This window comes from Neolamprologus multifasciatus, chromosome 7 (assembly GCF_963576455.1).
Source record: "Neolamprologus multifasciatus chromosome 7, fNeoMul1.2, whole genome shotgun sequence".
In the NCBI taxonomy this organism is placed as follows: Eukaryota; Metazoa; Chordata; class Actinopteri; order Cichliformes; family Cichlidae; genus Neolamprologus; species Neolamprologus multifasciatus.
The window spans coordinates 66900669-66923724 of NC_140445.1; the positions used below are offsets into that span (position 1 = coordinate 66900669).

The window sequence follows — 23056 nt, forward strand, 5'->3', positions numbered from 1 at the left end:
AGAGGGAGAGGGAGGGATAGCAGGGAGGGGGTGAGACGGAGAAGGGTTGTTGTGAAGTCATTTTTCATCACAGGGTTCATTTTTCACCGCAGAGTTCTCCCACTCTCCACATCGCTCTATTTCTCTTTATCTGTCCTCTCCTCCCCCCGTTCCCCTCCCTTGATCCCACTTTGTCTCTCTTTATCTTCCCTTTTTCCTCTTTTCCCCTCACCTCTCTCCCTCGCTCTCTCCCTCTTGCCTAAACTCTTCGCGTCCTCTCTCTGCCTCCGTCTCTCTCTCTTTCAGCCTACTTTCTCCTTTATGAAATATGGATGGGAGCAGTTTTGGGCGCGCTGAGAGGTTTGCATTTGGAGGGAGGGAGGGAGGGATGGAACTTGGGAACTGGCAAGGGAAGGAAGGAGGGAGGGATGGAGCTCGTGTCTCAGCAGACATGCCTTGTGCATGCACCTAAACACCTCACTGAGCAATCTGTCAACATGTCAGCAACACATGTTTGGTAAAAAGAGAGAGAGCGCTTGGAAGGAGAGAGGAGAAGAAGAAAAAATCTCTCCCCCTCCGGTGGGAGTAATGGCTCCCACCAGGGCTCTGGAAATGCTTTGAATTCAGCAGATTTCTATTGCGGGGTCCTCCCCCGGGGGCGTCTTTTTACAATGCCTGCATCTCAGAAATTTGAGCCCGAGGACCCCTGGGGGCTTCCTTTCATAATGCCTGAAAATGTAGGGTTATATTGTGTGCTCTTCCCCATGGGGCTTTTATTAATACCTGTATTCACTGCCACTGGAAATTACACAGGCGGCGCTGCAGGGGCCCTCGCTCGCTCCAGGAAGGGAGAAAGACTCTGCGGGGACGTTTTCTCTCTTTTCTTCCCTCGTTTCCCCCCTTTTCCCCCCTCTTCCTCCTCCCCCTCCCTCTCCTCCTACTTTGACTCTCTTCCCTTTTTTCTTACTTAATGCAAGAGTGAAAAAGAAGAATTTGCCAAAGGACACGAGAAAGTGTGTTGTGTGTGTGTTGGCACCAGCTCGCCCCCTTGTATTCAGCCCTACTTTGCTCCGAGGAAAAGAAACACTCGATTAAAAATGTAACTTCCTTCTTCTTCCCCTCTTCTGTCTCTCTCATCTCTCCTCTCTGTCTGTCCTTGTGCGACTGTCTGTAGATCTTGCAGAGAGTAAATATTTGTGTGTGTGTAAAATGGAAATGCTTAAATCCATAGTCCAGCGCGTCTGATTGTGCATGGAGCGCTTCTGTCTCCGAACGTTCATTAGAATTCTTCAGCCAAAGGCTTTGCAGCTTCTCTCCGAGTGTCTCCGTGCGTTTATTGATCAAATATTTACACAGCAACATTATAGAAATATACATTTACATATCTCTGAATAAATAACGTCTGTTGGCTCTCTGCAGTCGAGGCAGTTTAGCTTTCCCCGTGTCTTTTTCATTCCCGAGCGTCTGCTAACCCGGCACTAACCCCTTTAAACAGGAGTGTTGGACTCGTGCTGTCGCACAAAGATGTGCCGCGGAGCGAAGTCGTACGTCAGATGCTCTTAACTCAGAGATGCTGCTGTCCTGAGTGTGACTCAGATCTTTGTTACAAGACAAGAAAGCAAGGCAGTGATTGGCTGTCACTCCCACAGGAAAGGCCCACAGGTAGATGTTATGGTTGGTGTGACTTTTGGAGGTAACTGTTGCAGCAGTGTGTTAGACTGTGTAACTGGAGACAGCAGGCTCAGCTGAAACATTAGCAGCACTACTTGAGCTGGCTTAGGTTGGTGACTAATGACATCTCCACACGCTGCTGTGGAGATGAAACAGGCAGTAAATATATATGAAGCTGCTCCCTCGTTCACACAGCAGGAAACAAACGCATGTTTGATTTGGCAGATCTTCCTGACGTGACCTCTGAGGGATCGGTGAACGTGTAACCCAAAATTAGACAGAACACAAAACAATGCAAAAGTTCTCACCCAGAAATAAAGCTGGTGCTTTATGGAGCTGCTTCCCCTTTGTGATGGCGCTGCTACACAAAACTGCATGAAATCAATGTTTCGTTGGCCAAACTTTGTTTCCTCGTTCTCAGTGTGGAGGTGAGACAAAAACACGAGTGTGTGATTGATTTATTTTCCTCTGGAGCACAGCTGAGGGTTCAGTTGTGTGTTTGTTTGTGTATAATCATGTTTTGGTTGGGAAAGCAGGTACCTGACGTGATCCACGCATGTTTACTGTGTGTCGGTATCTCCGTGTTTCCATGGATGTTAGGATAGAGTTGTCACGGGGCCGTGTGTGTGGGGGGGGATAATGAGGAACAGGCCATTCCACTGGATCCAGGACCCCCCCTCCTGCTGACACCTGAACCTTTTTCCTCGGCTTCTCTCTCTTCCCAAGAGCCCACAGCTCCCGTCACTCTCCCCACCTTTTTCCCTTTATTTGACCACTTTGTCCTGTCTCCTCTCCTCTCTCCTCTCCTCTCTCCTCTCCTCAGTCTTTCTCAGAGCACACAGACCGCAGTGTCTCGCTGCTTTCCTTCCTTCCTCCCTCCCTCCCTCCCTCCCTCCCTCCCTGCCGTCCCTCCCTGCTGAGTTCTCAAACTCTAAACTGACCACATCCCTTCCTTTCACCCTGTCTCCCTTCCCCCCACAAGCCTCCTCCATTCTCTCCCCATCATCTCTGTTCCCCGTGGAGCTGGCCCCAATGCTCTGATCCCTTCCTCCATGCCCCCAACCTCCCCACTGTGCCCTCCCAACACACACACGCACAGACTCACACACATCCACCCTGTGGTGACTGGCCCCACAGCAGCCCCTGCCTCCCTCCCTCTGTTTTTCCACTCTTTCTTTCACTTTTTCCCCACCTCTGTCTCCCACACCCTGTTTGATGCTTTACATTTGTTATGCACTTCACTGAAGCTGTTTTTCTCCACTTGGTACTTTGAAGGCAGGAGTTCACTGCATTGTCCTCATTCGGGTTTCACACCTATGTGCACTTCAGCGCTAATCGAGGCTTTTTAATCTTTCTAAATGAGGCCAGTGTTTTATTGGTGGCTTTACAGATTGTTTAATTTTTGAATGTGCAGCTGAAAAAACCCCCGTGTAACCTTAAACCCCGCCCCCTGTCAGAATGACGTGTTGTTTTTATTGGAAGTGGTTCCAGTTTCCATAAATATACACATATTCCCTTTTTGATTGGACCAGCATCCCGGGGCACCTGTGTGTCGTCCGTACTGACCCCCTAAATTTTCACACATTTGCATGTAAACTGGAACCTGACTGAGACGGCGTCCACACTGAGACGGCGTCCACACTGAGACGGCGTCCACACTGAGACGACGTCCATGTGACCAGAGACGACGTCCCCGCTGAGGCTACGTCCACACTGACACGGCGTCCACACTGAGACGGCGTCCACACTGAGACGACGTCCACGCTGAGACAGCGTCCACACTGAGGCTACGTCCACACTGAGACGGCGTCCACACTGAGGCTACGTCCACGCTGAGACGACGTCCACACTGAGACGACGTCCATGTGACCAGAGACGACGTGCCCGCTGAGGCTACGTCCACACTGAGACGGCGTCCACGCTGAGACGGCGTCCACGCTGAGACGACGTCCACACTGAGGCTACGTCCACACTGAGACGGCGTCCACACTGAGACGGCGTCCACACTGAGACGACGTCCACACTGAGACTACGTCCACGCTAATGCGTTTTCTCTCCGTTTTGGCCTCACGTCCACACTGAGACGGCGTTCACACTGAGACGGCGTCCACGCTGAGACGGCGTTCACACTGAGACGGCGTCCACGCTGAGACGGCGTCCACACTGAGGCTACGTCCACACTGAGACGGCGTCCACACTGAGGCTACGTCCACGCTGAGACGACGTCCACACTGAGACGACGTCCATGTGACCAGAGACGGCGTCCCCGCTGAGGCTACGTCCACACTGAGACGACGTCCATGTGACCAGAGACGACGTCCACACTGAGACGGCGTCCACACTGAGGCTACGTCCACACTGAGACGGCGTCCACACTGAGACGACGTCCACGCTAATGCGTTTTCTCTCCGTTTTGGCCTCACGTCCACACTGAGACGGCGTCCACACTGAGGCTACGTCCACACTGAGACGGCGTCCACACTGAGACGGCGTCCACACTGAGACTGCGTCCACACTGAGACGACGTCCACACTGAGACTGCGTCCACGCTAATGCGTTTTCTCTCCGTTTTGGCCTCACGTCCACACTGAGACGACGTCCACACTGAGACGGCGTCCACGCTAATGCGTTTTCTCTCCGTTTTGGCCTCACGTCCACACTGAGACGACGTCCACACTGAGACGACGTCCACACTGAGACGGCGTCCACGCTAATGCGTTTTCTCTCCGTTTTGGCCTCACGTCCACACTGAGACGACGTCCACACTGAGACGACGTCCACACTGAGACGGCGTCCACGCTAATGCGTTTTCTCTCCGTTTTGGCCTCACGTCCACACTGAGACGACATCCACACCGAGACGGCGTCCACACCGAGACGGCGTCCACACCGAGACGGCGTCCACACTGAGACGACGTCCACGCTGAGACAGCGTCCACACTGAGGCTACGTCCACACTGAGACGGCGTCCACACTGAGGCTACGTCCACGCTGAGACGACGTCCACACTGAGACGACGTCCATGTGACCAGAGACGACGTGCCCGCTGAGGCTACGTCCACACTGAGACGGCGTCCACGCTGAGACAGCGTCCACGCTGAGACGACGTCCACACTGAGACGGCGTCCACACTGAGACGACGTCCACACTGAGACTACGTCCACGCTAATGCGTTTTCTCTCCGTTTTGGCCTCACGTCCACACTGAGACGGCGTTCACACTGAGACGGCGTCCACGCTGAGACGGCGTCCACACTGAGGCTACGTCCACACTGAGACGGCGTCCACACTGAGGCTACGTCCACGCTGAGACGACGTCCACACTGAGACGACGTCCATGTGACCAGAGACGACGTCCCCGCTGAGGCTACGTCCACACTGAGACGACGTCCATGTGACCAGAGACGACGTCCACACTGAGACGGCGTCCACACTGAGGCTACGTCCACACTGAGACGGCGTCCACACTGAGACGACGTCCACGCTAATGTGTTTTCTCTCCGTTTTGGCCTCACGTCCACACTGAGACGGCGTCCACACTGAGACTGCGTCCACACTGAGACGACGTCCACACTGAGACTGCGTCCACGCTAATGCGTTTTCTCTCCGTTTTGGCCTCACGTCCACACTGAGACGACGTCCACACTGAGACGGCGTCCACGCTAATGCGTTTTCTCTCCGTTTTGGCCTCACGTCCACACTGAGACGACGTCCACACTGAGACGACGTCCACACTGAGACGGCGTCCACGCTAATGCGTTTTCTCTCCGTTTTGGCCTCACGTCCACACTGAGACGACGTCCACACTGAGACGACGTCCACACTGAGACAACGTCCACACTGAGACGGCGTCCACGCTAATGCGTTTTCTCTCCGTTTTGGCCTCACGTCCACACTGAGACGACATCCACACCGAGACGGCGTCCACACCGAGACGGCGTCCACACCGAGACGGCGTCCACACCGAGACGGCGTCCACACTGAGACGGCGTTCTCCCCGAAGGGAAACGCTCTCGAAAACGAATACATTTAAAGACGGTGCTTTCGCGTCGCAGTGTGGACAGCGAAAACGAGGCCGCATGTTAGTCATGTGATGCAGTCATGTGCCCAGTTAAACTAAGATGGCAGAGGGCGTTATACAGCAGTTGCTTTGTTTACAGTTTAATATCAGTCCGTCGATGCTCCAGAGAGCTTTTCTTCACATTCTCACTCGCTTTTGCAACTTTGTACTTTTGTGTTACTCGCAGCAACAACTCTCATTGTGAGTCCATTTAACAAACTCGGTGCTTTTCCTCGACATTCTGCCGCCACGTTTCAAAGAGCTGGAAAGTAAATAAGCGGCAGACAGAAATGAGGCAGGTCGAATCTTCTTGCGTTTCACGCATGCGCAGGACTGCAACGTCAGCGTTTCGGCCTTTTCAATGTGGACGCACAACTCTGAAAACAACAGGCTGAATGACAGAAGCAAACAACAACAGTCTGAGTCACATGTGCTTTGTTAAGGACAGGTGTCAGCTGAGGGACAGTGTTGTGATACTTACAGTTAGTGTTGTAACTTACTGTGGCTAATGAGCTGAACAGTGGTTTCCATTAACACCACTCTCTAATACTTTTCTTTAACTGGAGATTCGTAGTGATCGCAGGTTTGCTGTTGAACTTGGGTTATTTGTACCTGTTTGAAAAACACCAAATCTGTGCATCTCTGATTCTTTTTCCAGACGTTTAATAACCTGACCTGGTCCCACGTCACTTCGGTCTCTACCTGCACTTCTCCCTTACCTGGAATACCGACTCTAAGCTTTTAAAGGTTACCCAGCCTGCACTGTGACAGCTTACTCAGTATATTACAAAAATTAATATTTACATTTATCTCTTCTTCTGTTGTTATAATTACTTCAGCCTCGTGTTTCTTACCTTGATCTAACACTATGCAGGAAATCTGAACACGTAGTAAGTTTAACACAAAGGTGCACCCAGGTGTGCAGCCACACACACACGCAGAGCTTCAGTCACAGACAGTGGTGGCAAAGGGCAGTGTACCACAGGGAGAGGGCCCATAATAGTTTTAACCCAGTGCTCAGGTGTGACTCGCCTTTGTCCAGCCAAATGTCAGAGAAAAGCAAAACTCGGGGGAGAGGGCTGGGGCTGTAGGATGGGGGTGCAGCAGAGAAAGCAGCGAGCGTGGACGCGTCTTACATGGAGCTGAAGATGGAGATTTCACTGACAGAGCGTCAGGCTGAGTCTGTTTGTTGTGCCCACCGAGCGAGCTGCTGTTTTCCAGGCTTTCCGTCTGGGCCCCCAGTTATGTGGGGGCTGGGAGCCATGCTCTACTCTCTCCACGCCTCAAGGCCTCCCTGGGGGGGGGGACCAACTCTGCCAACCTCGCTCTCCGTTTCCCCCCCCGACACTGAGCACACAGACGCTGACGTCAGCTGCTCGGGGCCTTCTCCCCTGGGTGCTACCAGAACCCTTTGTTTCCCTCCCTCCTCTCCATCTTTCCTTCCACCCCTCCTCACTCCTCTCCCTGTCCTTTGTCCCTAGAAATAGCTGTCCTGCTTAGTGCCTGATTGGAATTCACTTCACTTTGAGAAGTCACAGGGAGAGCCATTGTCAAGTGTGTGTTTGTGTGTGTGTACTCATGGCGATCATGAGGGCCTGCATATTTCTTGTACATGTGCGGCTTGTGCGGTTAGCGATTTGTTGCTGTGTGTCAGGAAGGAAATGAGCTGCAGTGAAAGGACTGTGTTTGTAAAGGAAAGAGTTTCGTTAATTCTCAGTGAAGTTGCCTCGTTATTGCATTATTATTCGTTATTGCAGGTTCATTCGTGGTTATTTGGCATCTCAAATAAACCAGTTACCAGATGCAGCTGGTTGTTAACCCTTTAAAGCCGGTCAGAGCAGCACGCTCTGTTTTGTGTAACTATTTTTAAATCCCGGTAGCTCTGCAACCACGTGAGCTAGCGCAATAATTTTTTTTGCATATGAAACCGGAGGAGTTGTACTTACATCTTATGCCATCAGCTTGTCCTCGGTCACAGTTTCCTTCCACATATAGCTTTGCAAAAACTGCATAAAAAGCACTTGCAGCAACAAAAACATAATATTCCAGAAACACGCTTTGAGGATCCGATCAGCTGTTCATAACACTTCCTATGTTGGAATAGACGTCAGCGTGAACTTTTGCATGTCCGCCATGACCTGCCTGAAACCGGAAGTGACGTCATTTTCACAGAAAATGTAGTTTTTTACCATCAGGGCCTCATGAGCCTATACTGGTGTTTTTAAAAGTTATGTTTGACTTTATGACTTTCTGTGTGGTTTCTGGGATGCTTAGGACTCATATTGCACTGCTGGAAATAGTTTATTTTGATGCATATGCTGCTTTTTTGCAAATTTGCATTATAATATTTATTTTCATTTTTCCTGCAGTGTATAAAAATTGGTGTATTTCAAAAATAAAACCATGAAGACACTCAAAATAAATTTCCTGTGGTGGGAAACTATTTTGTGCAACTTTTTTGTATTTACAGTTTTGAGGGATAAGCCTCTTAAATTTCTCTAACTAGAAATATATGTTAAAAAAACAAAAACAATTTTACATTTTTTTGTAGTTTATTGCACTTTTTTGCAATTTATGTAACTACTATGCACTTAATGCAGACATATTATTAAAATCTGGGCTATAATGGTTGTATTGATGCATATCAACTTGAAATGCTCCCAAAAATGGCTCCACAGCATGTAAACATATAATATAAGCTCTGGCGGACTTGGTTCTATGGTAGGTCTTAAAGGGTTAAATGTCTAATTGTTTAACCCTTTTACTGCTTTAATGAACTCAGTGATGGTTCGATGCGACACACGTTTGATTCCTCTAATACTTTCTCCACAGTGATGTGCTTTAACAGTTGTAAGGCAGCGTGTTGTGCGCAGGCTTTCCTTGCGTGTGTGTTTGTGTGTTCATGCGTGCTTCTGCTCCCAGCATGGATTCTAGAATTGGGGTTAAGGAACAAGAGAATTCCTCCTTCGTATTCCCTCTTTCCTCTCCCCTCGTCTCCAGCTCTGCTTCCATCTTTGTCTCTACCTCAACCCTGCAAGTGGGATGTCTTAAAATATTAACCAATCTGCTCTTCATTTCTCAAATATGGTAGAAAACACACTGCTAAATAAGTCAGGAGACAGGCCTGTCGGGAAGAAGAAGGGGGCACTCGACTAAACAACAAAACAACACAAACAACAACAAGGAAAGATGGAGGCAGAAAGAGGGGGAAGGAGAGAGGAAACTCTTATGCTGGATTAGCCAGTTGCCGTGGTTATTGCCTCTGTCGATCTTTCTTTTTCTCGGGCGGGCGCTCGCCTTTTTTCGACTCTAATGAGAGCAGCTCGATTGGAGCATTGCTCTGCACTCCAGCGGCTCAGCGGCTGACCGAGGCCTTCCTGTGCTGCTGGCCGGAGGGAGCGCCCGGCGTGAGTAAGATGCACCGTTACGTGGGCCCGCTTCCATCCTGTGTTCCCCGCTCCCGTTTCCTGGGATTGTGTTGAGGCGAGGGCTGATTTTGAAGGGGGATACGGGGGAACGGGTGGTGGATATTTCTCCCCCTTGTAGGCTGCCAAGCCGTGCGGCCTGCGAACGAGCAGATAAAATTGTGTGTGTGTGCGAGTGTGAGTCAAAAACTGCTAAGGCTTGTGTACAGAGATTTGTATGCGCCCGTGTTTTGAGTGTATGTGGGTATTTGGTGTGCGTATTGGGGAGTTTGTCCTCGGAGAATAGTGTGTGCGGTGGTGGTGGTGGGGTGTAGTGACAGCTGCAGAGGGGGGCCCGGGGGGGCTTACTGCTTGCTGGCTGATAAGGGGGGCTTCACATCAGAGACATGACGAGAAGACTAATAATTCTGCAGCACAACACGCACAGACACACACAGCAACACACCCAGGCTCATAGAAGAGAAGCAGAGTGAGGGAAAAGTTAAGGAAAGCTAGATAGTGCTGTGGGAGTGTGTGTGTGTGTGTGTGTGTGTGTGTGTGTGTGTCTGTGTGTGTGTGTGTGGATTTACACTGCTGCCTGACAGAATAGGAATCAGAAAGATTTGGATGTTTAAAGGTGCTTTTAAGCGTCACATTGACTCGTAGGTGTGGGACACGATGCAGGAGTGTACTGCAGTAACACCGTCACTTATTCCAACATCTGCAGGTGGGACTTATTTAAAAGAGAGAGAGAGGAAATTAATCCAATTAACTGACGGTTTGACCTGTTTTTGGGGTGTTTTTGTTACACTGATATAAACATAGAGATAATCCTTGTTGTGCATTTTAAGATAAGATAAAACTTTATTAATCCCTCGGGTGGGTTCCTCTGGGAAATTTGGTTTCCAAAAAAGCACCGACAGAAGTTACAGAGTTACAGAATATTTTATATATATATATATACACATATATAAATACAAAGACATATATAGATAAAATATACAAAGGGGATAAATAGGAATAAAAATAAAAATACAAGTGAATTGCACATTTTAAGTATGGAGTCTATTGCACCGTTGACTATTAACAAAAAGTATTGCACGAACAGATCATCCAACCGCACCTCCTGATTTTTGGGAAAAGGTTGGTGTAGAGTGCCTTTGCTTTATACAACACGTCTCATTCACGCTTCATCAGAGGGCAGCTGGTCTGCAGACTGGCATCGAACCACAAACCTCCAGTTAGCAGGATTACAAACAGGCATGTCCCGGTTTTGTTCACTTTAAATGACACTAGTGGTTCTGTGTGGTGATGCTATGTAAGCTTTGTATACAACACTTCACATGTAATACAGGTTTTTATGCTGAATTCCAGTCTCTAGTTGTCAAGTCAACTGAGATATTATGACATGAATATGTGGAGATTTAGCTGCGTATAATCATCAGATGCCACAATTTAGTGTCAGGTTTTATAAAAGTACCTAGCAGGAAATGCACAGGTGTGATACTGTACAACATCAGAGCCACGCCGTGCAGCACAAGCTGCAATAAGAAGCGATGCTAAATATATTCACAACAGCTGTCTGGCCTTTTGAAAGAGTGTACAGTTCTCAGCAGGTTCAGAATCCAGCCTGTTGGTGCTGGGCGACGTCACGATAAATATCGTGTGAACGATAGAAAAGTGTCTATTGTGCCATTTGTCTTCTATTGTTTCTAACCGAATTTTATAAATTGTTACATAAAATATATCATTAACCCTTTAAAGCCGGTCGGAGCAGCACGCTCCGTTTTGTGTAACTATTTTTAAATCCCGGTAGCTCTGCAACCACGTGAGCTAGCACAATAATTTTTTTTGCATATGAAACCGGAGGAGTTGTACTTACATCTTATGCCATCAGCTTGTCCTCGGTCACAGTTTCCTTCCACATATAACTTTGCAAAAACTGCATAAAAAGCACTTGCAGCAACAAAAACATAATATTCCAGAAACACGCTTTGCTGATCCGATCAGCTGTTTGTAACACTTCCTACGTTGGAATAGACGTCAGCGCGAACTATCGCATGTCCGCCATGACCTGCCGGAAACAGGAAGTGACGTCATTTTTGCGGAAAATGTAGTTTTTTTTACCATCAGGGCCTCATGAGCCTATACTGGTGTTTTTAAAAGTTATGTTTGACTTTATGACTTTCTGTGTGGTTTCTGGGATGCTTAGGACTCATATTGCACTGCTGGAAATAGTTTATTTTGATGCATATGCTGGGTTGTTTTTTTTTTTTTGCAAATTTGCATTATAATATTTATTTTCGTTTTTCCTGCAGTGTATAAAAATTGGTGTATTTCAAAAATAAAACTATGAAGACACTCAAAATAAATTTCCTGTGGTGGGAAACTATTTTGTGCAACTTTTTTGTATTTACAGTTTTGAGGGATAAGCCTCTTAAATTTCTCTAACTAGAAATATATGTTAAAAAAACAAAAACGATTTTCAATTTTTTGTAGTTTATTGCACTTTTTTGCAATTTATGTAATTACTATGCACTTAATGCAGACATATTATTAAAATCTAGGCTGTAACGGTTGCATTGATATATAGCAACTTGAAATGCTCACACAAATGGCTCTACAGCATGTAAAAATATAATCTGGCGGACTTGGTTCTATGGTAGGTCTTAAAGGGTTAAATAGCCTGTGGCAAATGTATTAGTGTTGTCTTCTCACTATACATACTCTTAACTTTATGCAAGAGAAAATAAAGTATAAAAAAAAGATATTTTTGGCAAAGAAACTCCGTCTTGTGGTTTTGCGACATGCTGCTGCTTTACATGCACCCGGATTTGCGACATGCTTTACTGTAACTGAAAACGATGGACGTGCGACAGGCAGAGACAGGCAGCCCAAGAAGAAGCACTTTTACCAAAAGAGGGGGTATGTCTGCGGTTTGGTTACATTTTAGGTTCAACAACACCAACACGGAGCAGAAGACGCCCATTTGCAAGCTATGCTATAAAACTATTCCAGCACCCAATGGCAACACAACAAATCTCTTCTATCACCTACAGAAGGTAGAAAAAGAAAACTCAAGAATGCTAAATTTGAGCTAAACCAAGTTAACGACGGGAGCAAGTTGGGAAAGAAAAACTATACCAGCTGAAGATACAGCAGCCTTTCACACGAGGCCCGTATGAGGAAACGTCCCAGCGCCATAAACAAATCACAGGAGTTACATTTGTAAAGGCGTGGCCCTGTTTATGTAGTTGAGAAGCTTTCGTGACCTCGTCAAAGTCCTCGATCCGAGGTACGTTATGCCCGGTCGTAAGCACGTCAGTAAAGTCGAGTTGCCTCGCTTATATGACGCATGCCAAAGCAGAGAGGATGTTTGCAGTGTCGTGCATTAAGCTGCTGACCTGTGGACGAGCAGAGATACGCAGCCCTGCATGAGCGTAACCAAAGACGCTGCGCTCGCTGTTTACAGATGGCCGCAGGTCAGGTGGTATATCGTGATATATATCGTTATCGTGATATAAAATTCATATCGTGATAAATATTTTCCCATATCGCCCAGCACTACACCCTTCTTTTGTTTCCAGTAACTGTAATCATGTGACTGATTATATATATTATAATCACACGTCCTTTCTTTGATTTTCCTATGTGCTAAATCCTGCTGAAAACAGCTGATCAGAGCTGATTTACACACTGCGGTTTTAACTGTGTGCCACGTGTACCAGTACTGCTCCGAGTACTGCTCCGAGTACTGCTCTGTTACTCACCTTTGCTTCTCACATTCTCAGTTTTTCCCATTAAATCTGTTCCATTAGTGAAATGTGTTTTTTCTCTCTTCTTCTTTGACGTAATAAAAGCCCCACCAGCCCTTAATTATGCATATTTTAGTAATACAATCCAAGTTAACGGTTCAAACATTAGTACATAATAAAACTCCCGAGGCTTTGCTTTTAATTTAATTCGTTCGTTTAAATTAATTTTTGGGGCATGCTTGTGCTTTTAGCTTGCTGCTCTGCAGAGGGAGGGGGTGCAAACGAGAGAGAGAAAGGAGTGAGGGGGGGCGAGCACGTCGATATCAGGGTTTGCTCAGGGAGATCAATCTGTTACAGGACGAAGCTTACAGCAGCAGTACAGGTGTTTCAGGCGCTGGCTGATGCATGATGGGAAAGTTTACTAACCAACTGAAAGCAGGTGAAATTTATCAGCTGTGTTTAAATGTTTGCATCGAACAAAACGTGACAGAAATGAAGGAATGCAGAGTGACGGCGAGGAAAAGGACGGGCTGGTTGTGAGGAGCTGGACCAATCACGGAGCAGCGGGAGGAATACAGGGGCTGGGATAGAGGTGGGCAGACAAGGGGCCCCCTCGAAAGGCATGAGAGCACAATGAAGTCAGTCAGTCAAAGGGCCAGTTTCTCTGCTCTCACCACTCTATTAGTGTGTGTGTGTGTGTGTGTGTGTGTGTGTGTGTGTGTGTGTGTGTGTGTGTGTGTGTGAGAGAGAGAAAAAGAGTGTGTGCTCATGTTTGACTTTGTTGTGCCTGCGTGTCCATGTGCAACTGTTCAGCTGCATGTCTATAGCTGTGCGTGTGTGTGTGCGCACATGTGTGTGTGTGTGTGCACATGTGTGTGTGTGTGTGCACATGTGTGTGTGTGTGTGTGTTTGAAGCCAGTGTGGTGCTGTACAATAGTTTGGGTCCCAGAGCGATCTGCTTTTCTGCTGCAGAGACCAACCAGTCAGTGGTCTCCATTGATCTGCACCCCTTCACCACAGACACTCCCACCCACTGTGTGTGTGTGTGTGTGTGTGTGTGTGTGCACATTTTCTCCTATCAGCAGCCACGTGCACGTGCACTTATGTTTTCTACCACGACTCCTCCTCTCACGACCTTCACCTTTGTGATAGTTTAGTTGTGACCTGAAGCTTTTTGTGAAGCAATGTTTGTATCTGTTCTTCAAAGTGTTTGCATATCTCAGGGTTTGTGCAGCTTTGTGTGTCTGTGTGTGCGCCTTTCCTTTTCCTGTTGGGCGGACACAGCAGAAAGTAGAGAGGTGTGTGGAGGAGAGCAATTTACCCTCGAAACCCTCCTTCATTCCACAGCCACACACACACACACACACACACACACACACACACACACACACACACACACACACACACACACACACGGCTCAGCTTGGCGGATGTAGGTTGTAATTACGGGACCCCCCGGCCTCCGTCTTTCTGTCTTTGCCCGACTTTGCCCTGCCGACCTCTCCCCCCCTTTGATCTGTTTCATGTCACCAATTCACACACACACTTACACACCTCACTCTCACACACACACACACTCACACACACACATTTACACACCTCACTCTCTCACACACACACACTTTTTCCTCCCAACACTACCTTTGTTTCTGTGTGTGCGTCCGTGTGTGTCTGAGCGCTGCTTTTTGTTGCAGCCAGCGTGAGGTCGTTAATTCACACAGGAGCCTCTTTTCTGGACGGTTTGTTCTGAGAGCTTCTTCAGCACCGCTCTGACCTGCTGCTCTATCCTGGTTTCATCCTTTCTGACTAACCTCTGTGAAACCACGTCTGCACGTCCAATATAAACACTGTTGTTTGTGTTTGTAGTCAGAGAAAAGTGAACTAGTTTAAATATCACATGAATCAATGACTTTTGAGTATTTTAAGGATCAGTCTTTCTGTTGTGTGTCTGCCTCCTGCTGCCCCCCCCACCCCCCCGTGTCACCTTTTTCCTCCCTTCTGCTCGTCCTCGACCCTCAGCTTGTCGTCTTGTCTTTCTCGAGGGACATAGAGGTTTAATAGACGAGTAATTATTCTCCAGCACTGTTCAGGTGAAACCACAGAGATGAGGCGACCAGCTGTGTGTGCACCCACATACTCTACATATATCAGAGAGGTGGGTCATGTTAGCGACGGCTGTCAGGCCTCACATCTACACCAACTCTGAATTAGATTAACCCTTTAAAGCTGGTCAGAGCAGCACGCTCTGTTTTGCGTAACTATTTTTAAATCCCTGTAGCTCTGCAACCACGTGAGCTAGCACAATAATTTTTTTTGCATATGAAACCGGAGGAGTTGTACTTCCATCTTATGCCATCAGCTTGTCCTCGGTCACAGTTTCCTTCCACATATAACTTTGCAAAAACTGCATAAAAAGCACTTGCAGCAACAAAAACATAATATTCCAGAAACACGCTTTGCTGATCCGATCAGCTGTTTGTAACACTTCCTACGTCTATCAGCACGAACTATGGCATGTCCGCCATGACCTGCCCGAAACCGGCAGTGACGTCATTTTCGTGGAAATGTAGGTTTTTTTTTTTACCATCAGGGCCTCATGAGCCTATACTGGTGTTTTTAAAAGTTATGTTTGACTTATGACTTTCTGTGTGGTTTCTGGGATGCTTAGGACTCATATTGCACTGCTGGAAATAGTTTATTTTGATGCATATGCTGCTTTTTTGCAAATTTGCATTATAATATTTATTTTCGTTTTTCCTGCAGTGTATAAAAATTGGTGTATTTCAAAAATAAAACTATGAAGACACTCAAAATAAATTTCCTGTGGTGGGAAACTATTTTGTGCAACTTTTTTGTATTTACAGTTTTGAGGGATAAGCCTCTTAAATTTCTCCAACTAGAAATATATGTTAAAAAAACAAAAACGATTTTAATTTTTTTTGTAGTTTATTGCACTTTTTTGCAATTTATGTAATTACTATGCACTTAATGCAGACATATTATTAAAATCTGGGCTATAATGGTTGTATTGATGTATATCAACTTGAAATGCTCCCAAAAATGTCTCCACAGCATGTAAACATATAATATAAGCTCTGGCGGACTTGGTTCTATGGTAGGTCTTAAAGGGTTAAATGTCTTCGGGTGAGAAGCTTCTCGGTGCCTTTTTATCTCCCTGTGTGAAGCAGAGATGCTGTAATCATTTGGTCACAAACCCTCTGAATCAGGACGTCCGGGTGGGCGGAGTCACATAAAACACGTTGCAGTTACGTCTGCTCCGTTGTCTTTGTTGTTTTGCTCGTCTTTAGTCATGGCTGCATGTGTTTGTGCATATTTATGCACATCACTCGGTCGTGTCCCAGTGTGTGTTCTCTGTTTCCATCTCTGCTGCCGTCTGTGCCACTAATCCCCGAGTGTGTCAGTAATGGCAGGTCCAGGTGTTCTGCTCTGCTCGGCTCCTCCCTCGGGGACTCCTCTTCAGTGTGTGTGTGCGCGTCTCTCATGGGGGGGTTTAAGAGTTGCGAGTAGGGGGCTGTCCAGGATCCCGTTTTCCAGAAGGGGAGCGCTGGGCTGGCAGTACCCGCCTCTCACAGCTTGCTCTCAGGTTTCCCCTGGGCACAAGACCACCCCCCGTCTACTGTTGCCCCCCCGGGACGTCAGGAGCCTCCCTGTCTCTTTATCCCTCGTTTTTCCTGCTCCGATCCCTCACGTGGAAGCCTCGGTTACGGTGCTAGCTTGGCTGAAAACACTGTGTGCATGTATATTTGTGTTACATATAGAGATGAGTGTGTTTGTTTACCTGAGTCTGTGTGTAACTGTGTTTGAGTTTGCAACGGCAAGCTCCAGCTGCCTGCATCTCTTATTTATAGGTCCCACGTACGCGTAGGCGAATGTGGGAGGACCTCTGTGTGTGTGTGTGTGTGTGTGTGTGTGTGTTGATACATCAATCACACCCATTTATAGCAGATGCAGTTTGTTTAAAATGATGAACGCACAATGATCCTGTGTGTGGTTCTCACTAAACACTAATTATCCGTTATTGTTCACAAGGCAACACTAACAATGCTCTGAAACATAACTCGGCTCCTCTTATTCATAACTGTGTGTGTGTGTGTGTCTGTGTGTGTCTGTGTGTGTGTGTGTGTGTGTGTGTGACTCAGGTGAATGTGTTTCTAGGTTAGTGAGCGGTCTGCCAGTCCACCAAACCTCATTCTTATAAATAGATGATATGGCCGCCGGCGTGCACACAATGGGATCACACCACTCTGTGTGTGTGTCTTCATGAAAACACGTGCATGTGTTGTGTGTGTGTGCGTTGGCACGGTGTTGTTGTTTATCTAACACTCTGCCTGACAGCTGGTTCTCGTTTCTGAGTGAACAAACAGCAGACGAGATGGACGGAGGGACGAGGAGCTGGCCGCACGGGGAGCGCTCGCCTGGTTTAGGTGCCTCGCTCGGCGTTTCCGACTGAGTCGATGAAGTAAATATGCAAAGGGAAACGGGGCACGGTGAGATTAAAGGAGTCTGAAGATGGAGAGGATAGAAAAAGAGGGAAGTGTGGTTAAGAGGAAGCAGATGTGAGACCTCCTCTACCACATGCTGTGTGGGACGGACCAGACGTTGCGTGTTCCTCTTTATGTGCGCTGCTTTTTCCATCACTTTATTGGCTTCTTGATTGCATCAAAGACTGAAGATGTTTCCAAGCGCGCTGTATTTGTGGCGCTGCTGAGCGTGGCGTGGAATCACAGAGGTGTGCAGTGATGTCACAGGTTGTTACTCTGAACCCCTAAAATGTGCTCGCATACGTTTGAAAGCTCATTCAGCAGCTTCACAGCTGAACAGAGCTGTTAATCCTCCGATTCTTCTTCATGTGCATCTCAGTATTTGTTTGTATGACCTGCGCTGACCTCAGATTGTTGAGCTGCTCTGTGTGTGTGTAATGCACTACTTGATATTTGTGTAGCGTTTTTTATCCTGTATACTCGGGGCGAACTTGTCATCTGCCAGCCCGCTGTCCACCCACCCCCATCCGTAGCCCCCTGCCCCTAACCTTCTGCCCTCAAACACACTTGCACACACACACAAACACACACTGCCCATATGGAGCAGTTGGCGCCCAAAAGCGTCCAAAGCAGCCGGACCCATTCCCAGGGCAGGAGGTGAGGGTCCCCGCCGCCTGCTTAGAGCGTGTGAATGCATGTGTTTCTGTGCGTGTCCGTCCATCGTGTTCTCGCGGGCTCGAGCTCCGGACAGACTGCCGCATCGTCCTCGCCGTAGCTGTTTGTGTGCGTTTCTCCCGACAGACTGCGTCCCGTGTGAGCTGCGAGGACGGCAGCAGAGGACTGTGGGTCCTCGGAGCGTAGGCCAGGGATGCAGCCGGGGCCGCATATGTGTAAACCGCTTCACCAGTGTGTGTGTGTGTGTGTGTGTGGGGGGGGGCATGTTCATGTTCAAGAGAAAGAGTCAGGAGCTGGTCATTATTCTATCTGCAGCACTCGCTGGTTATGAAAATAAGACAAAGCGTTGTTCTGTCGGCACATTCGATGGACGACACAACAGGTAGCTTCACTCCAACAGTCTGACTGGTCAAAGTAAAAGTCCTACTGTGCAAATCTCAATGCATGGCAACCGGTAAGCTAAGCACAGCTGACTGGTTGCCATGTCAACGCGCATGCTAATCACAGAGCCAGGTAGGGATCTTTCTGCTATTGTCTTGTTTGGCTGTGCCGATTGACGAGTGCAGCATGTGGGACAAAGCGTCAGATTATTGCTGCGCGTTGAGGCTCGTGCGTTACTGTTACTGTCAAGTTACGACTGCGACTCCAACATCACAGCCAAACAAAGCAATAAGCCATCCAGCCTGCTTTTTCAGAGCAAAACACACAAATTGTGCAATTTATTAGTGAACTGTAATCGTCAGGTGTACGCTGCGGCCCGTCGAAATGATTTCCAGCGCGGGGCTGAGACGATGCTGTTATTTTAAGCTGCAGGATGTTGTTCACGTGAAGGGTGCAGCACGAATGATGACACGTTTCTCATCAAACTTACTTCAGCGTTGGTTTCGAGTCGGCTTTAATTGTGTTTGTGTGCATATGTGAGATGGTCAGAGCCAGAATGAGTGCTGGGCTGCCCAGAGCGAGCCAAGGGTGGAAGTTGTTTTTCTGCCCCCTGTGGTGAGTGTGTGTGTGTGTGTGCACGCCTGGGGCAGCCTGGGGCCATCGGAGGGGGCCTGGGGAGCGGGTGGAGGAGGGATGGAGGGATGGAGGGATAAGGTCAGCGGGGGTCTTGTGGAGTAAAGGTGCAGGTCTGGGCTGATGGCCAGCCTCAAAGGTGGAGTGGAGAGTTGGACTGGGAGGAACTGGTGCTGTAAGAAAGAGAGGGGGGGGAACCAGTCTGTACCTGGGACGCTTGAATAGCAGCCCTGTCGGACTTTCTGTCTCATGCAGGATTAGACTTAAAGAGAAGACTCGACCAGCTCCTTCATTCGAATTGATGCTTTTTTATTTGAATAATATTTTATTCTGACAGCTAATTGGGCGGTTAACCTAACAGATGACTTTTTTATTCATTTATAATATCGCTTCAGTATCTTAGGCAGTTTTAGCTTTCGGAGCAGCCTTGGGACCTGAAAGCCTTTTGCTGCTACCAGCTGAGCGTCTTTGATTCGAACATCAAAGACGTATAAAAGAGCGAAAGCGTGACATACATGGATTGTATTTCCATTTCAGGCATTTAGCCGACATCGTTATGCGGGGCTAACTAAACGAACCCGAGTTGTTCATTGACTCGTTTAATCAGTCGCTGCACCGCAGCAGACACGCGATTTTTCAAATGTACCGACTGGTTTTTATTTTTAGGGTTTCCAGTAATTATCGGCAGCTCTAATCGTTGCTCGACGTCTCCAAAGTTTCTTTTAAATTTAGATTTTGCGGCTTTGATCAGGTTTCTCTGTGTGTGTGACAGTTATGACAAACTTAGTGAATGTGGATGAGCGAGGCAGGAACATAAAGAGAAATCGATCAGCGTGTGTGTCTCTTCTACAGCGCTTCACCAAGGCTGCGTCCTCCACACGTCGCCGCGCTGTCTGGCCTATTAGAGAGACACGCGGGGAGCGTGGGTGTGTTGTTTGCATGTGTCTGTTTGTGCGCTCGTCTGTCATTTCAGGTAGACTCGGGCGGTCCGTTAACTTTGTCTGCTCTTTTCCATCTTTAGTGCACACCCATAGGTCCTCTCCTCTCCTCGTTTCCGTCTCCTCTTTCATCCCACCATCCTTTCTCTCTCTTTTGGAGTTCAGAGTCCGTCCATCTGGAACATCCTCCCCCGCCTTCTCTCCCTCGGTCCCGTCCAGGCCGAGACACGGGGGTGAAGGCCAACACCAGTAGGGGAGGAACGGTGGGAGAGATGGAGGGACAGAGGGAGAGATGTCAGCGCTATAATGAGTAACAACATGAAAGGTGACGGAGGGAGGGAGTGGAGGAGAGATGAAGACGGAAGAGGAGAGGGACTGCTGAGGACAGAGGGAGGGAGGAAGAATAGAGGGAATGATGGGAAAGGAGACGACTGCAGAGTGAGAGATAAAGCGGAGCGGAGCGGTTGGGGCCCCGTGGTCGCTCCGCTCGTTCGTTTTCATTCGCCAGAGAAGAACAGAGAGGAGGAGGAGGAGACGGGGGCAGGAGCAGCGTGTGTCGGCGTCCGCCTGTTTCTTATTTTTTCCTCCTTCAACACTTTCTCTGCTCCCCCCTCCCCCTCCGTCCTCATCTCGCCTCCTCTCGAGGATCCTTCTCTAATTTAACTTTTCATTGAAATTTTCTTCGCCCCCCCTCCCCGTCCTCCAGTTTCTCCCAGTTTGCCACGCGGCCTTGTCTTGCCAGGTCCCCTCGTGGCCGACTGACAAAGGCGCCGTTAAAAAGCCGTGTGATCCTCCATTTTAGCGCCAGCCACGCTAGTCAGAGGATTAGGGCTCTTTAATGACGCTAATCTCTCCTCCCCTTCTTTCTCGACGCCCCCCCCCCCCCCCTCCTCTCAAAAAGTGATTTCACCCTCTTGCTTGAACTAAATCTCCGCGGTGCAATCTCCCCCTTCTGTCTCTCTTCAGCCACTTTCCCACCTCAGCAGCGTTTCCACTGACTCATGCCTTTAATGACCAACGTGCGTCCACACAGACTTTTCTTTTGAAGGGGTGGCTCGGGCTTATTTACTTCCTTTTTGCCACTTTTCTCACACGTCTGTAAGGTTCGGTTTGTTTTTCCAGCCACTGAGTGGCGAGCACACACTCACTCTTTGTCTCCACCCGAGTCATGTTTGACAGAGAGTGAGACGGCGAGCGGGAGCTGTGTCGGTAAGCGTTCCTGTGGCGTGACAGCAGAGCCGTAAATGCAGTTGTCTGTTGATGTCAGCGCTTTATGTCCGTGGAGGCTGAACTTCAGCGACACATGAAGAACTTTTTGTCACAGTAGCAGTTGTTGGGTTTTTGCCCCCATCATGAGACGGATCCCAGTGAGTTCCACTCAGTCCAGTATACTGGTTCTGGTCCATTTGGAGAATGTCCCACTCATGAATCTGTCACACTAAGTCTCACAGAATCCTATTTGCTCATCGCCGTGTCTGCATTTACCCCACGATTCATCACAGTTTCCACTCAGTGAGACGCAATCCACAGCAGAGCCGCCACACACACATGTAGATGGTCGGGGTGTGTGTGTGTGTGTGCGTGCATGTCGGTGCGTGTGCACATGTGTGCGTGTGTGCACATGTGTGTGTGTGTGCACATGTGTGTGTGTGTGCGTGTGTGCACATCTGTGTGTGTGTGTGTGTGTGTGTGCGTGTGTGCACATCTGTGTGTGTGTGTGTGTGTGTGCGTGTGTGTGTGCACATGTGTGCGTGTGTGTGTGCACATGTGTGTGTGTGTGTGCGCGCGCGTGTGTGTGTGTGTGTGTGTGTGTGCGTGTGTGTGTGCACATGTGTGCGTGTGTGTGTGCACATGTGTGTGTGTGTGTGCGCGCGCGTGTGTGTGTGTGTGTGTGCGTGTGTGTGTGCACATGTGTGTGCGTGCATGGGTGTGTGTGTGCACATGTGCGTGCATATGCGCACGTGTACGTGTGTGTGTGCATGTGTGCATGTGTGCATGTGTGTGTGTGCGTGCGCGTGTGTGTGTGCGTGCATGTGGGTGTGTGTCCGGACGTGCGTGCGTGTGTGTGTGTGCATGCATGTGGGTGCATGTGCGTGCATATGCGCACATGTACGTGTGTGCGTGCGTGCATGTAGGTATGTGTGTGGGTGTGTGCGTGCGCACATGTGCGTGCGTGCATGTCAGTGCGTGTGCGTGCATGTGTGCACATGTGCGTGCATGCATGTGTGTGTGCGTGTGCTGTTTTAGATTTCTAAAACGATCAAACTTAACGCACTCGGGGCGTCGGGCTGCAGAAATCTTGCGCTCGTAGTGAATCTTGGCACAAACGTCTTGTCTGTGATTGGTTGCTGGCCCAGTTGATGAAGCCATCAGATAAACAACAACGTCTCCTCTCCTCTCTGATCTCCTCGCTCCTTTACATTTTTCAGGCATGCTAAATAGCCACGCTGTGCTCGTTCGCCGAGCGCACAAAGAGGAACAGAACAATATCAAGCATTATTCAGCCCTCTCTTTTGTCGCCTCAAATCCATTCTGAAGTGTCTATTAAAGGAGTCGTGGCCTTTCTGTCGCCTCTGTGCCAGACGACACAGGAGGGAGAAAGAGGAGAGAGGGAGGAAAACAGGAAAAGAGCAGTGCATAATCTCCTATGTATGACAGATAAAGGGAGTGAATATCGCCATCTTTCCGCTCTGCTCTCCACATCCTCTAATCGCTTTTGCGACGTTTCAATCTGCCAAGGCCCTAATGAAAATATGATGAGGCGGATCTATGGTCCTCGGGGACAGACGGAGGTACGGGGGAGGAGGGAGGCGAGGAGAAGGAGGGAACGAGGGAGAACGAAGGGAGAGAAAATACACTCTGTCCTTATTCTGGGCTCCTTCGGGGATTCATAGTTCTTGGAGCTTTCTATTTAGATGTTGCTGATGCCCGAGTGGCTCTGCTTCTCTCTCCACCTTCAGTTTCGCTCCATCCTCCTGTTTTCGTCTTTGTATTTGTATGTTTTTACCTTCCACACACTCTCTCTCCCCTTTTGCCTTCCAAGAAAGGTGAAAGTTTCTG

General features: G+C 48.5%; 1 protein-coding gene across 7 annotated transcripts in view; it reads left to right on the forward strand.

Annotated features, from left to right (window-relative positions):
• Positions 1-23056, forward strand: part of znf423 (zinc finger protein 423) — a 137295-nt gene that overhangs the window by 43695 nt on the left and 70544 nt on the right. The gene's annotated exons all lie outside the window — the stretch shown is intronic.